The following is a 12,027-nucleotide window of genomic DNA, read 5'->3' on the forward strand; positions in this document are numbered from 1 at the left end:
AGTGGTTCCATGTGGTCGGATTTTACAGTTGGCACAGCAGGCAGGTTCCGAGACTTCAAAGCGTGCCAGGGTTGGGGCCCTGTGGGAGGCAGGGTGGGAAGGCCTCGGGAGGGCGGGGGTTCTGCTGCCAGGCCTCTTAGCCTCCTTGGTCTGAGCTCTGCTCTGGAACCAGTTTTGTCCCTGAGTTGGGTGAGGACTGAACTCCCTGCTCGGGCAGTCCCTCAGGAGCCTCAGGAGAGCAAAAGGGCCAAAGGCCTGGGAAGCAAGCTGGCCCCTCTTTTCTTGCTGTGTCAGGGAGGGGCCGGCCAGATAAGGAGCTGCCTGCCTTGGGAGTCTCCCCACCTTGCCCAAACCAACCTTCCCAGAGAGCTGTAATTGTCCAAAAGTCCAACCCCCCCCCACGCCCAGTGGTGATCAGGACTTACTCCTGGCTCTGCACTCCGGCGGGAGCACGGTCAGTGGGGTTCAGGCAACCATTTGGAGTACTGAGGATAGAACCCAGGTTGGTCATGTGCAAGACAAATGCTTTACTGGCTGTACTATATCTCTCTGGCCCCAGGAAGTCCAGCTTTTGAATTACTGTCCTATTTTTGTTTGTTTTGGGGCACACCCGGCAGTGCTTAGGGACCATTGCCTGCCAGGCATTCAACCCAAGCAAAGCATCTGCCTTACCAGAGTTGGCCTGCCTTTACCTGAGAACTTTTCTCCTTGGGTTTGTTTTGTTTTGTTTTTGTTTTTTTTCCTCTTTGGGTCACACCCGGCGATGCACAGGGGTTACTCCTGGCTCTGCACTCAGGAATTACCCCTGGCGGTGCTCAGGGGACCATATGGGATGCTGGGAATCGAACCCGGGTTGGCCGTGCAAGGCAATCGCCCTACCCGCTGTGCTATTGCTCCAGCCCCTCTCCTTGGTTTTTACTACAAATGGCCCAAAATATTTGACAGGAAATTTGACTTTTATTTTATTTTTGTTTTTTGGGCCACACCCAGCTGTGCTCAGGGGTTGGTCCTAAATCTGCACTCAGGAATCATTCCTGGTGGGTTTGGGGGACCATATGGGATGCTAGGGATCAAGCCCTGGCCTGCTGAATGCAAGGCAGATGCCCTACCTGCTGTGCTATCACTTTGGCCCCAGATTCTTTTTCTCTCTCTCTCTCTTTGGATTACATCTGGTGATGCTCAGTGGTTACTCCTGGCTCTACATTCAGAATTACTCCTGGTGGTGCTCAGGGGACCATATGGGATGCTGGAGATTGAACCTGGGTCAGCCACGTGCAAGGCAAATGCCCTACCCGCTGTGCTATCACTCTGGTTCCATGGCCCCCAATTCTATGTTTAGAATTTTATCCAAAGGATATACATACACATGGAAGAAGATTAGCATGAAACGACGGAATTCCTTGAATATAGCAGGCCCTTCCATATAGCTGTTTCCTTGTCTCAAATTTCCTTATATCACTTAATTCAATAAAAAATAAAAATTCTGGGGGCTGGAGCAATAGCACAGCGGGTAGGGTGTTTGCCTTGCACGCGGCCAACCCGGATTCGATTCCCAGCATCCTGTATGGTCCCCTGAGCACTGCCAGGGGTAATTCCTTACCGCAGAGCCAGGAGTAACCCCTGTGCATTGCTGGGTGTGACCCAAAAAGCAAAAATAATAATAATAATATAAATAATAATAATAATAATATTTACCTTTACCTTTTAATAATAATAAATAAATAAAAATTCTGGCTAACCTTGAATTAAAAATAACTATTTTTAGGATCTGCTTTTATTCTATATTTTACAGGCCATTGCCATTTCCTTTATTTAGGCTTTTCTGGGTCACACCTAGCGATGCTCAGGGGTTCCTTCTGGCTTTGCACTCAAGAATTACTCCTGGCATTGCTTGGGGGACCATATGGGAGGCTGGGGATTGAACCTGGGTGGGCCACATGCAAGGCAAATGCCCTCCCCGCTGGACTATAACTTCGGCCCCAGCTTTAAACACTTTAAACTTTTATAAAGTGAACTTTCCAAGAACCCGTTAGCTTGTTCAGCAAGGACTCAGTGTCCGTTGTCACCCAAAGAAAGGGGCACAGACAAGTTCCTGGTGCAGAGTCAGTGTTTGACAGAAATTTGTCTGTGATATGTTGCTGGGTGGAAAATAACTTTAAAAAAAAAATCTCGAGCTGTTAGGAAGAATAAAGTCGTGAAATTTGCTTATAAATGGATGGACATGGAGAGTATCATGCTGAGTGAAATGAGTCAGAAGGAGAGGGACAGGTTTAGAATAATTGCATTCACATGTGGGATATAAATATATTTATAGCATAAGACTGATATCCAAGGCAGGATAAACGGGCCAGGAGGACCGCTCAATGGTTGTAAAAGCTTGCCATAAGAGTGTGTGTCAGAGGGCTGGAGCGATAGCACAGTGGGTAAGGCGTTTGCCTTGCATGCAGCCGACCGGGGTTCGATCCCTGGCATCCCATATAGTCCCCCAAGCACCGCCAGGAGTGATTCCTGAGTGCAGAGAGAGGAATAACCCCTGAGCATCGCTGGGTGTGACCCAAAAAGGGAAAAAAAAAAGTGTGTGTCAGGGGTGGCAGGGTGGAGGAAGGTTAGGATAGAAAAGGGACCAAGTTGACAATGGCAGTTGGAAATGATCATTTTGGACAGGAACTGAGTATTGAAAGTAGAGAAAGAGATATACCTGATGACCTTTCAGTATCTGTATTGCAAACCATAAGGTCCAAAAGACAGAGAAGAAAAGTGCCTGCCATAGTAGCAGGCCGGAGCGGGGGGGACAGTTGGTAGGGGGTACGGGGAGGGAAACTGGGACATTGGTGATGGGAAGAGTACACTGGTGAAGGGTCGGGGTTGGAACATGATAGAACTGAAATCCGAACAGCTTTGGATCTGTGTATATCACTGTGATTCAGTTAAACAAATAAAAAAAAATCAAAAGAGCTTCGCAGAGAGAATATAGTGAGTAGGCTGTTTGCCTTGCAGACAGCAAACCCAGACTGGATTCCCAGTACCCGATGTGGTCCACCAAGCCTGCCAGGACTGATCCCTGAGCACCAAGCCAGGAGTATACCCTGAGCACTGTGCCGGGTGCCTCCTAACAAAAATAATTGGTTCATATATTTGTATGTATTTAAAAAAATGATCATGAAGTTGATACTAATTATCTCAGGTGGAGGAGTGATTTTTTTACTTTCTCCTTTATGTTTACTTATGCTTTCTAATTTAAAAAAAAAAAAAGATGTTACTTACATTTGTTTTTAATTAAAAAAAAAAAGCAAACAGCGTTTCCTGGGAGGAGAGAACCCTTCAAGGCGGAGGTTATAATCTGCCACCCTTGGGCCACATTCTGTGTTGCTTAATCCTCACTATAAATTCCTGAAAGACCGAGAAGGCAGAATCAAGGCGTGGGAAAAAGTCACTGCTGGAAACGCTGAGAGCACCACAGGGAGGCCGTCCACACCCCATCAGTGGCTCCAAGGCCAAATTTCCTGGGAAAACACAAACTGGGCCCAAGCGAGCCTGGCGATCATGGCTCTTGCCTTGCACACAACCAACCTGGGGTCCAGCCCCCACTCCCCACACCATATATGGCCCCCTAGGTACCACCAGAAGTGATCCCTGAGTACAGAGCTGGGAGTAAGCCCTGAGCACTTTGAGGTGCCCGCCCCCAAAAACAAACAAAGCATAAAAGGAAAAAAATTAAATGGCTCCTTATTAGTGTCTTTTGTTTGTTTTTGTCTGGGGGCCGCACCCAGCAATGCTCAGGGGTCACTCCTGGCCCTGCACTCAAGAATCACTCCTGGCTGTGTTTGGGGGACCCTAGGGAATGCCAGGGGTCTGGTTACAAACACCGGACCTGCTGTACTATTGCTCTTCTTTTTTTTTTCTTTCACAGATGCATGCCAGGCATTAACCTAAGTAACCATTTAATTTTTTTGTTTTCAGTTTTGCATTCTCTTTTTGGTGTTACGGAAGTTCAATTTACCAATTTTTTTTTCTGGTTTTCCAGTTCGAGCTTGGTCTGGGGGCCATTCCTGGTGGTGCTCACTCCTGGCTCTGGATTCGTCACTCCTCGTGGGGAGCAGGAAACCCAATGGGCTGTTGGGAATTGAACCCACATGAGCTGTGTGCTAGACAAACCGCCTCCCCCTACTGGGACCAGACAATGAATAAACCTTCCCCTCCCCCCATCCCCCTCAACCCCCCCCCCCCCCCCCCACGGTCCGCAAAGACTTTCTGCGAAGTTTGCAGCATTTTCAGTTGACTTTGGGGGAAGTTTTCCCTTTTGCACAAACCGCCCTATGCTCCAGCCTCGGTGGTCAAATATCTGCGATGACAGTTCAGGATGGGGCTCAGTGTGGCGGGGGCCAGCAGAGGGTCACGTGCCCCTCACGCCTCCTCAGCTGGGGACAGTCGTTGTTCTTGTTGAGTTGGCTCGAGGCCCTTCTTCCTCCTCCTGCTCTCTCTCTCCCAGAAGTTCCCTGGATAAAACAAACCTTGACAAGCAGGCCGGGGTAGGCTGGCGGTCTGGCAACATCCCTTTGAAAATAAACAAGCCCAGAAACTGAAAGGCCGGGGCCTCCCTGGGGACCACTCGGACACGCAGTTGGGGCCCCGGGCATCCGCCACGCGTGGCTCCCTGCCGGTGGCAGAGCACAGATGGCCAAGTGTGATTGCTTCAGAGGGGGCCTCTGGGGGGACCCCCACCTCACAGGGAGAGGCCCCGTTGCTCGGGGGTATCCCGTCAAGGTGGACGCTGAAAGAGTTATGCAGCTGAACAGCCCTAAGAATTGGTTTTTTTTTTTTTTGGCTTTTTGGATCACACCCGGCAATGCATAGGGGTTCCTCCTGGCTCTGTGCTCAGGAATTACCCCGGCGGTGCTCAGGGGACCATATGGGATGCTGGGAATCGAACCTGGGTCGGCCGCCTGCAAGGCAAACGCCCTACCCGCTGTGCTATTGCTCCAGCCCCACAGCCCTGAGAATTGGAAGAGTACCACCCCCCCCGCACCCCTCTTTGTAACTCCCCCCTCACACCCCCCATTGTAGATGGGGGAAACTGAGGCATTCAGGGAGGACAAAGAAATGTGAGAGAGTAGGTAGGGTGGGTTTGGGGGGTTTGTTTTTTTACTTTACGGATTGTTTCCTTAAGGGCATTTATAATCCCATAAAATTCACCCTTTGAAAGATGAGAGGTGAGGAGACAGAGCAACCCCTAAGCTGTGGTAGGGGCTCCCCATTCCGGATTCGCAGACCCGTGCTGCTGGGTACTGGGAGAGGCGCCGGCACCTGCGTCAGGCTGGAACCACTGGGAGAGGTCCTCGTCCTGGCGTGGTGGAGTCCCCGGAGGCAAGTTCTCCCTGGGGCCAGGCAGAAGGCACAGAGCCGAGATGCTCTGCCCCAGACGCCTGACCTCACAAACGGTCAGCCACTCCGGGCAGCAGGAGGGACCCTGCACACTGCCTGGGGTGACTCCAAAGCAGAACAGAGAACAGAACTCTCCTCGATGCCCTTTCCACTCCAGCTTCCAGTCCTCTTGTCACTGAGTCTAAAAGTTATTTTTTTTTTTTGGTGTTTTTGACCACTTTGTTTGCTTCCGCTGGCCAGTTTACACATAAGAGAAATCATGTGCTGATTCTCTTTCCTTTCTGTATTACTCCCCTTAGCATGGTCACTTCGTAGCCATTCATTCTACCAGTTCATGTATGTTAGCGACAGGACGTGGCACAGGGCATGCAGAGCCCCCTTACCCAGGCCCCTGTCACTCTGTCACTACACAGAGGCGAGTGCCACATTCTCAATTCTCAGCTGCTGTGAGCATAAGGTGCCAATATCCTTTTTTTTTTTTTGCGCTTTTGGGGTCACACCCAGCGATGCACAGAGGTTACTCCTGGCTCTGCACTCAGGAATCACCCCTGGCAGTGCTCAGGGGACCATATGGGACGCTGGGAATTGAACCCGGGTTGGCCGCGTGCAAGGCAAATGCCCTACCCGCTGTGCTATTGCTCCAGCCCCCAATATCTTTTTTAAATTAGTGTTTTCATGTCCTTTGAGTAAATGTCCAGGAGCGGATTCTCTGGATCATATGGAATTTCAATCTTCATTTTTTTTGTGGTGGTGGGGCAAATCACACCCAGTTATGCTCAGGGCTTACTCCTGGCCCTTTCCACAGGACTTACTCCTGGCGGTGCTTGGTGGGGGTGGGGGGGCGGGGATTGAACTCGGGTCAGCCACATCTAAGGCAGATGCCCTCCCCATTGCACTATGTTCCAGCCTCTGCATTTTTATGTTCATGAGGGCTTTCTTTATTGCTCTCCATAGCGGCTGCAGCAATGGTAAATATTTTTGACTTCCGAGTCGACAGTCTCCGTAGCAACTACAGTTAACTACGGTTACGGGTGTTTGTGTTCACCCATGGGGCGGGTGGCGGTGGGCAAGCCCAGATGTGACGTGATTTAGGCATGCAGTTACACTTGGTGACATCCCCAGGGCCACATCTTGTCAGGACGCTTCTTCTTTTCTTTTTTTTTTTTTTGGTGGGGGGAGGGTCGTACTTGGTGCTGCTCAGGGGTTACTTCTGGTTCATGCACTCAGGAATTACTCCTGGTGGTGCTCCAGGGACCATATGGGATGCTAGGGATCGAACCCAGGTCAGCCGCATGCAAGGCATACGCCCTCCCTGCCGTGCTATCACTCTGGCTCCAGGACGTGTTTTTAACCCCTGAAACCTCATGACACACGACAGTTGTCAGCTCTGCTGAGGTGTCAAAGGAGCGGCCGAGGACAATCCATCAGCCCCTGGCATGTTGTGCTAATAATCCTTATTTGCCAGGGCAGCCGGCGGGATCTGGGGACCCTCTTCCAGGACCCTCCTGTCCGGATCCCCCGGGACCCTCCCATGCCCTCCTCTGGCCAGCCCTCCTGGCCAACCCATGGAGACCATGGACACCACCCAGGGCTCGGGGAGGTCAGATGCGCTCCCAGGGAGGGCACCCAAGGGACAAAGCAGATTGAAAAGTCTCTCGAGATTGTTTGAGGCAAAGCAGACTTTGTTATTGCTGCCAGGACCACTGATGGAAAGCCACTGATGCCAGCTACCCAGCACCTCTGGGCACCACTGCCCACAGTCCCAGCGGCCTGGCCAGAGCCCGCTCCTCACGCGGGGAGTGTGGCGAGAGGGCGGTGCGGGTCACTGGAAACCCAGACCCTGTGCGGCCCTCCGGGGCGGGAGAGTGCCTGCATTGCTGTGCCTGCATAGCTGGGCAGAGTGGCCAGGGCAGACGTTTGGGCCCACGGCTGCCCTCCCTGGCATGCCTCCCTCGGCTGGTTTGCTGGGAAGTGTCCACTCCTGCCCCAAAGCATTGACCACTGAGGGGTGTGCTGGAAGGAGGGAACCCAGGTCGCGTGGCCATCACAGGCAGGCTGCGCTGGGGAGAGGGGAGGGGCAGGGAAGTCGCGTGGGGGGAGGGGTGGGGGCCGCGTAGGGGAGGCGGGGGGCCACGTGTCTCTCACCTCTCCCTGAGCCGAGCAGCCTTCAGGCGTGACCATCTCAGCACAGCAGCCCTGGGCTCCCATCGGCAGCCACACCTGCACCAGCCATGCTGCCCTGGCCACCACTGAACCCCCACAGCCCAAACCCTGACCCTTTGAACCCTAACGACCCTGTGGGATAACATTGGTTTGTCCCTGCTCGGAGCTTAGGTTTATTTACTCTCACCACAGTGCTCCCGAGGCACACCCAGTTCCATCAGGCACCCCTAACCCTGTATTGCTTTTTTTACTTATTTATTTATTCATTTATTTTTTTGCTTTTTGGGTCATACCTGGCGGTGCACAGGGGTTCTGGCTCTGCACTCAGGAGTTACTCCTGGCGGTGCTCAGGGGACCGACCATATGGGATGCTGGGAATCGAACGCAGGTCGGCCGCGTGCAAGGCAAACGCCCTACTTGCTGTGCTGTCTCTCCAGTCCCAACCCTGTATTGCTTTTCTCTTTCCTTTACGTCCTCTGCATAGTTTAGCAATGGCCTTTTCGTATAGACACAGGAAGGCAGTTGATGCTATGCCTTTGTAACATGGGAGTTCATTGACTTCTAATATTTATTCCTGGGCATCTGTCATATTTACCTGACTGAAGCCTCAGTTGCCCTTACTTCCAACACCCCGAAAAGAGGGTCCCGGCAAGGGACTTGGATGGACCCAGGGCAAGCGGTAAGCTACCCAGGCATCAAAAAGGGACAAGCTAAGCGCCATAAGCATGAGGTGTCATGGAAGGGCCACCCTTTTCTGTTTGTTAGTTTTGCTTTTTATAGCTCTATAAAAGCCAACTCCCGGAAGAGAACAGCACAGAGTCTCCTGCCCCGCGCCTGGCTCTCCTTGCCGGGGCCCCTTGGAGGGGACGGGTTGAGTTTCCCTCCCCGCCCCAAGCAGAGCTTCGGCAGCCGAAGACCTCCAGAACCAGCCACAACCATACCGAGACCACTCTCCACACACATGAAGGTACCGGCAGAGGAACAAAGGCACGCAGGTCCTGGGGCTGAGATCTCCAAGCCTCCTCGGATCGGGGCTGAGCATCCTCCACCTTCCAGTAGGCAGGGGTCACACCCACCAACTGACACCCCCCCCCCCCCGCCCGGCGCCGTGTAATCCCACCAACGGCCAAGACCCAGATATTATAAAAGCCAGCTCCTGGAAGCGTGCGGCCGTGCTACATCTTATTATCTCATTCTTACTTTGGACAACCTGGCAGGCTACCGAATGTAATCTGCCCACATGGCAGAGTCTGGCAAACTCCCCGTGGTGTACCCAATATGCCAAATACCAGTAACAATGATGGATCTCATTCTCCTAACCCTGAAAGAGCCTTGAATATGGCACTTTTTAAAATCTCAGGGCTAGGACCAAGGAGACGTTACTGGTCCCTGCTCGAGGCAATCGACAAACAACAGGATGATCGTGATTGGTTTGCTTTTTGGGTCACACCCGGCTACGCTCAGGGGTTACTCCTGGTTCATGCACTAAGAATTACTCCTGGCAGAGCTCGGGGGACCATATGGGATGCTGGGAATTGAACCCGGCTCGGCCACGTGCAAGGCAAATGCCCTACCTGCTGCACTCTCTCCAGCCCTGGAAGAGCCACCCTTTAAGTTAAATATAGCTCTCACTGTGTTCCTACAAGATGACTAGAAATATTAGTATTTAATATGCTTGTTTAAATGGATTACTAGATAAGGAGAAAGCAATATGCCCTTGGATGGAATCCTGCCCTTGAGATTTCCTAGTAATTTAGAGTGATGACTGAACCCAGGTGAGATTTTGTCTTTGAGTTAATCTCCTAGAAGTTCCCCTGAAGGAGGGGCTTTACATGTGTTTATTATTATAATAATGTTCAATCACTCCTATGTGTACCCCCACCCTTCACGATTTCTATGTAACTCACGCTGTGAGACTTGACAACCAGCCCGTGGCCCAGTTCCTTCCTTGTCCAGTTTGTCCATCGCTGTCAGCAGGCCAGGGGAATGGTTCTCGACCACCAAGTGCCCCCATGCTTGAACTCACATAACCCATACCCTGATCTATTGGACCCCAACAGCTGCCAAGCCCGAATGTTTTTTGTTTTTGGTCACACCCAGCAATGCTCAGGGGTTACTTCTGGCTCTGCACTCAGGAATTACACCTGGCGGTGCTCAGGGGACCATATGGGATGCTGGGGATCAAACCCGGGTCGGCCGCGTGCAAGGCAAACGCCCCACCGCTGTGCTCTCGCTCCAGCCCCTCCCGCTCTAATGTTTAACCAACAACCTGACCCTCTCCTGAATGACCCCAACAACCTGATAGCAACATTATGTTTGATTTTACACATGTGGAAATGGGAGGGCCCCCACCCCCGAGGTGAAGACGCCTATCTGCCTCAACTCACAGCTCTGAAGGGCCACAGCCCCAGGGGCAGAGGACGGGACTTCAGAAACCCCCAACGGGCCCTGCTGACTCGAGGAGACAGTCCCTTCCCCAGGGGAATGCTGGTAGGAACAGCAGCTTGGGGTCCCAGTCGGGCCCAGAGCAGCTGCCCAGGTCAGCGTCCTGAAGGAAGGAGGGTCTTGGGGAAACTCAGGGACACTCCTGGGTTGATGGGGGGCCTCCAGGAAGGCTCCCACTTGCCATCTTGACTCTCAGGGCCAGGGCTAGGTGGCCCGAGCAGCATGAAGCAACCGGGTCCTTCTGCCCAACAGCCTGGACACGTGGGTGCTCCTCACTGCCGTGTGTCCACCTGTGCCCACCCACAGGGCTCAGACTCTCCCCCCAGGAGCCTCACTGCGGCTCCATCTCCAAAATCCTGTCATGGCTCCCTCCCAGGAGGGAATAGGGCTCCCTGCCCACCCTCCTCCGCCCCCAGTCCACTCTGCTCTTGGGGAGGACTAAGCCCGCAGGGGTGAGACCTGGGGAACAGGTCAGGGAGGCCGAGAGAAAGTGGGGTCCGACTGAGACTGGGAGGCTCGGAACGCGAGTGCGGACGGCATCCAACAAGGCCCCTAGCGTTGGTGTAGCGTCAGGCTGAACTTCAGTGTCTGGAACCTGAGTGGCCGAGCAGAAAGGATCCTGCCAGAAACAGCGCGTCAGCGGGGGTCTGCGGAAGGGGAACCTTCACGGCCAGCTGGTGTGGACAGGAGCGCCCCATGAAGGCAGCTGTCCACGGGCAAGGGCAGTGAGCAGGAACAGGAGAGCCCATGGGGGGTCTGGCCGGGTCAGCCAACACTAGAAACCCGCGGGGCTGCGGGGCATGACTTTGAAATTTTTTTTATTTTCTGAAATGGAACCATTGTACATTGTACAAACCATATCTACTGATGGAATAAATAAGTGAAAAATCATACTGCTGTACAACAAACACACCAAAAAAAGGGGGAAAAAAATTCTAGGAGGGAAAACCAAAAAAAATCACAATTAGGAAACTGGGAAAAAAAAGTCTTTCTAACCAGGTCCTCCGCTGCAATGGACATTCCAAAGCATGACGTCACTCGTGGGGCGCCCCCCTCCGCCCTCGGGGGCTTAGAGCCGTGTTCCGGAGTGTGTCCGCGGCTTCCTCTCCGGAGCACACACGGGGGTGGGGGGCCGCGCTGCCCCAGAGCCCTTGGGTGCGAGCCCGGCGCCCGGCGCCCAGCACAGGGGAAGACTGACTGCTGGGCCCTGCCCTGCCTGGGGCAGGGAGGTCTTAGATTCGTGGTGGGAGGAGGGGGGCGGGCAGGGGGCCGGCGGCCGGGAGTGGAAGCACGTCTGGATTTTGCAGTCTTCGAACCGCACGGGAGGCGTTGAGGCTGGCAGCCCGGGTGCCAAGCCCACCCCTGCCTCCAGGCACTTCAGAGAACGTCGAATGCCAGCGTCGTGATGTCACCTGCCCTCCACCTGCCGCCTCCCCTGCCTCTCAGCTGCCGTAGACACGGGGGTGCAGGGACCCTGAGCCGTGCGTGCGTGTGCGTGTCCCTCGGCCGTCTAGTCACCGCTTGTTTCCTGAAAAGACCCGGACCTCCAAATTCACGGTCGTCCTGGTGGAGTTTTGCTGCAGAGGAGAAAGTTCTGGAAGTTGAGGGTCTGGCGGTAAAGCCGCCGGGAGCGACTTGGCTGAGGTGGAAGCGGCGCTGCCCGCCGCCCGCGTGCTGGAGGCAGAGTGAGGGTCCCTCGCCTGCTGCTTCTTGGAAAGACAGAAACCTTTCGGCCGTGCCAACCTCAAGATTCTCAAAGTTTTTTTTTTTTCCCTTATTTCAGGAGACTTTTTTTTTTTTGCATGAGGTATTTGAAATTCAGGAACAATTTGATTCTTCTTGAAGTGCAGGAACTAGACTGGCTCCCTTCAAAAAAAAAAAAAACCAAAAAATATCAGAGCCGGCCCTTGGAAACTCTTAGGAAACCAGATCCGGCAGCCGCTTCCCGTGGTGGTGGTGGCCGTCAGAGTCACACTCCAAGGTGGTACCTGAATATGCACCAATTAGCAAACCAAACCCACGCCCCACCCGACTCCA

This window comes from Sorex fumeus, unplaced genomic scaffold (genome assembly GCF_029834395.1).
Source record: "Sorex fumeus unplaced genomic scaffold, SorFum_2.1 ptg000155l, whole genome shotgun sequence".
NCBI lineage: Eukaryota > Metazoa > Chordata > Mammalia > Eulipotyphla > Soricidae > Sorex > Sorex fumeus.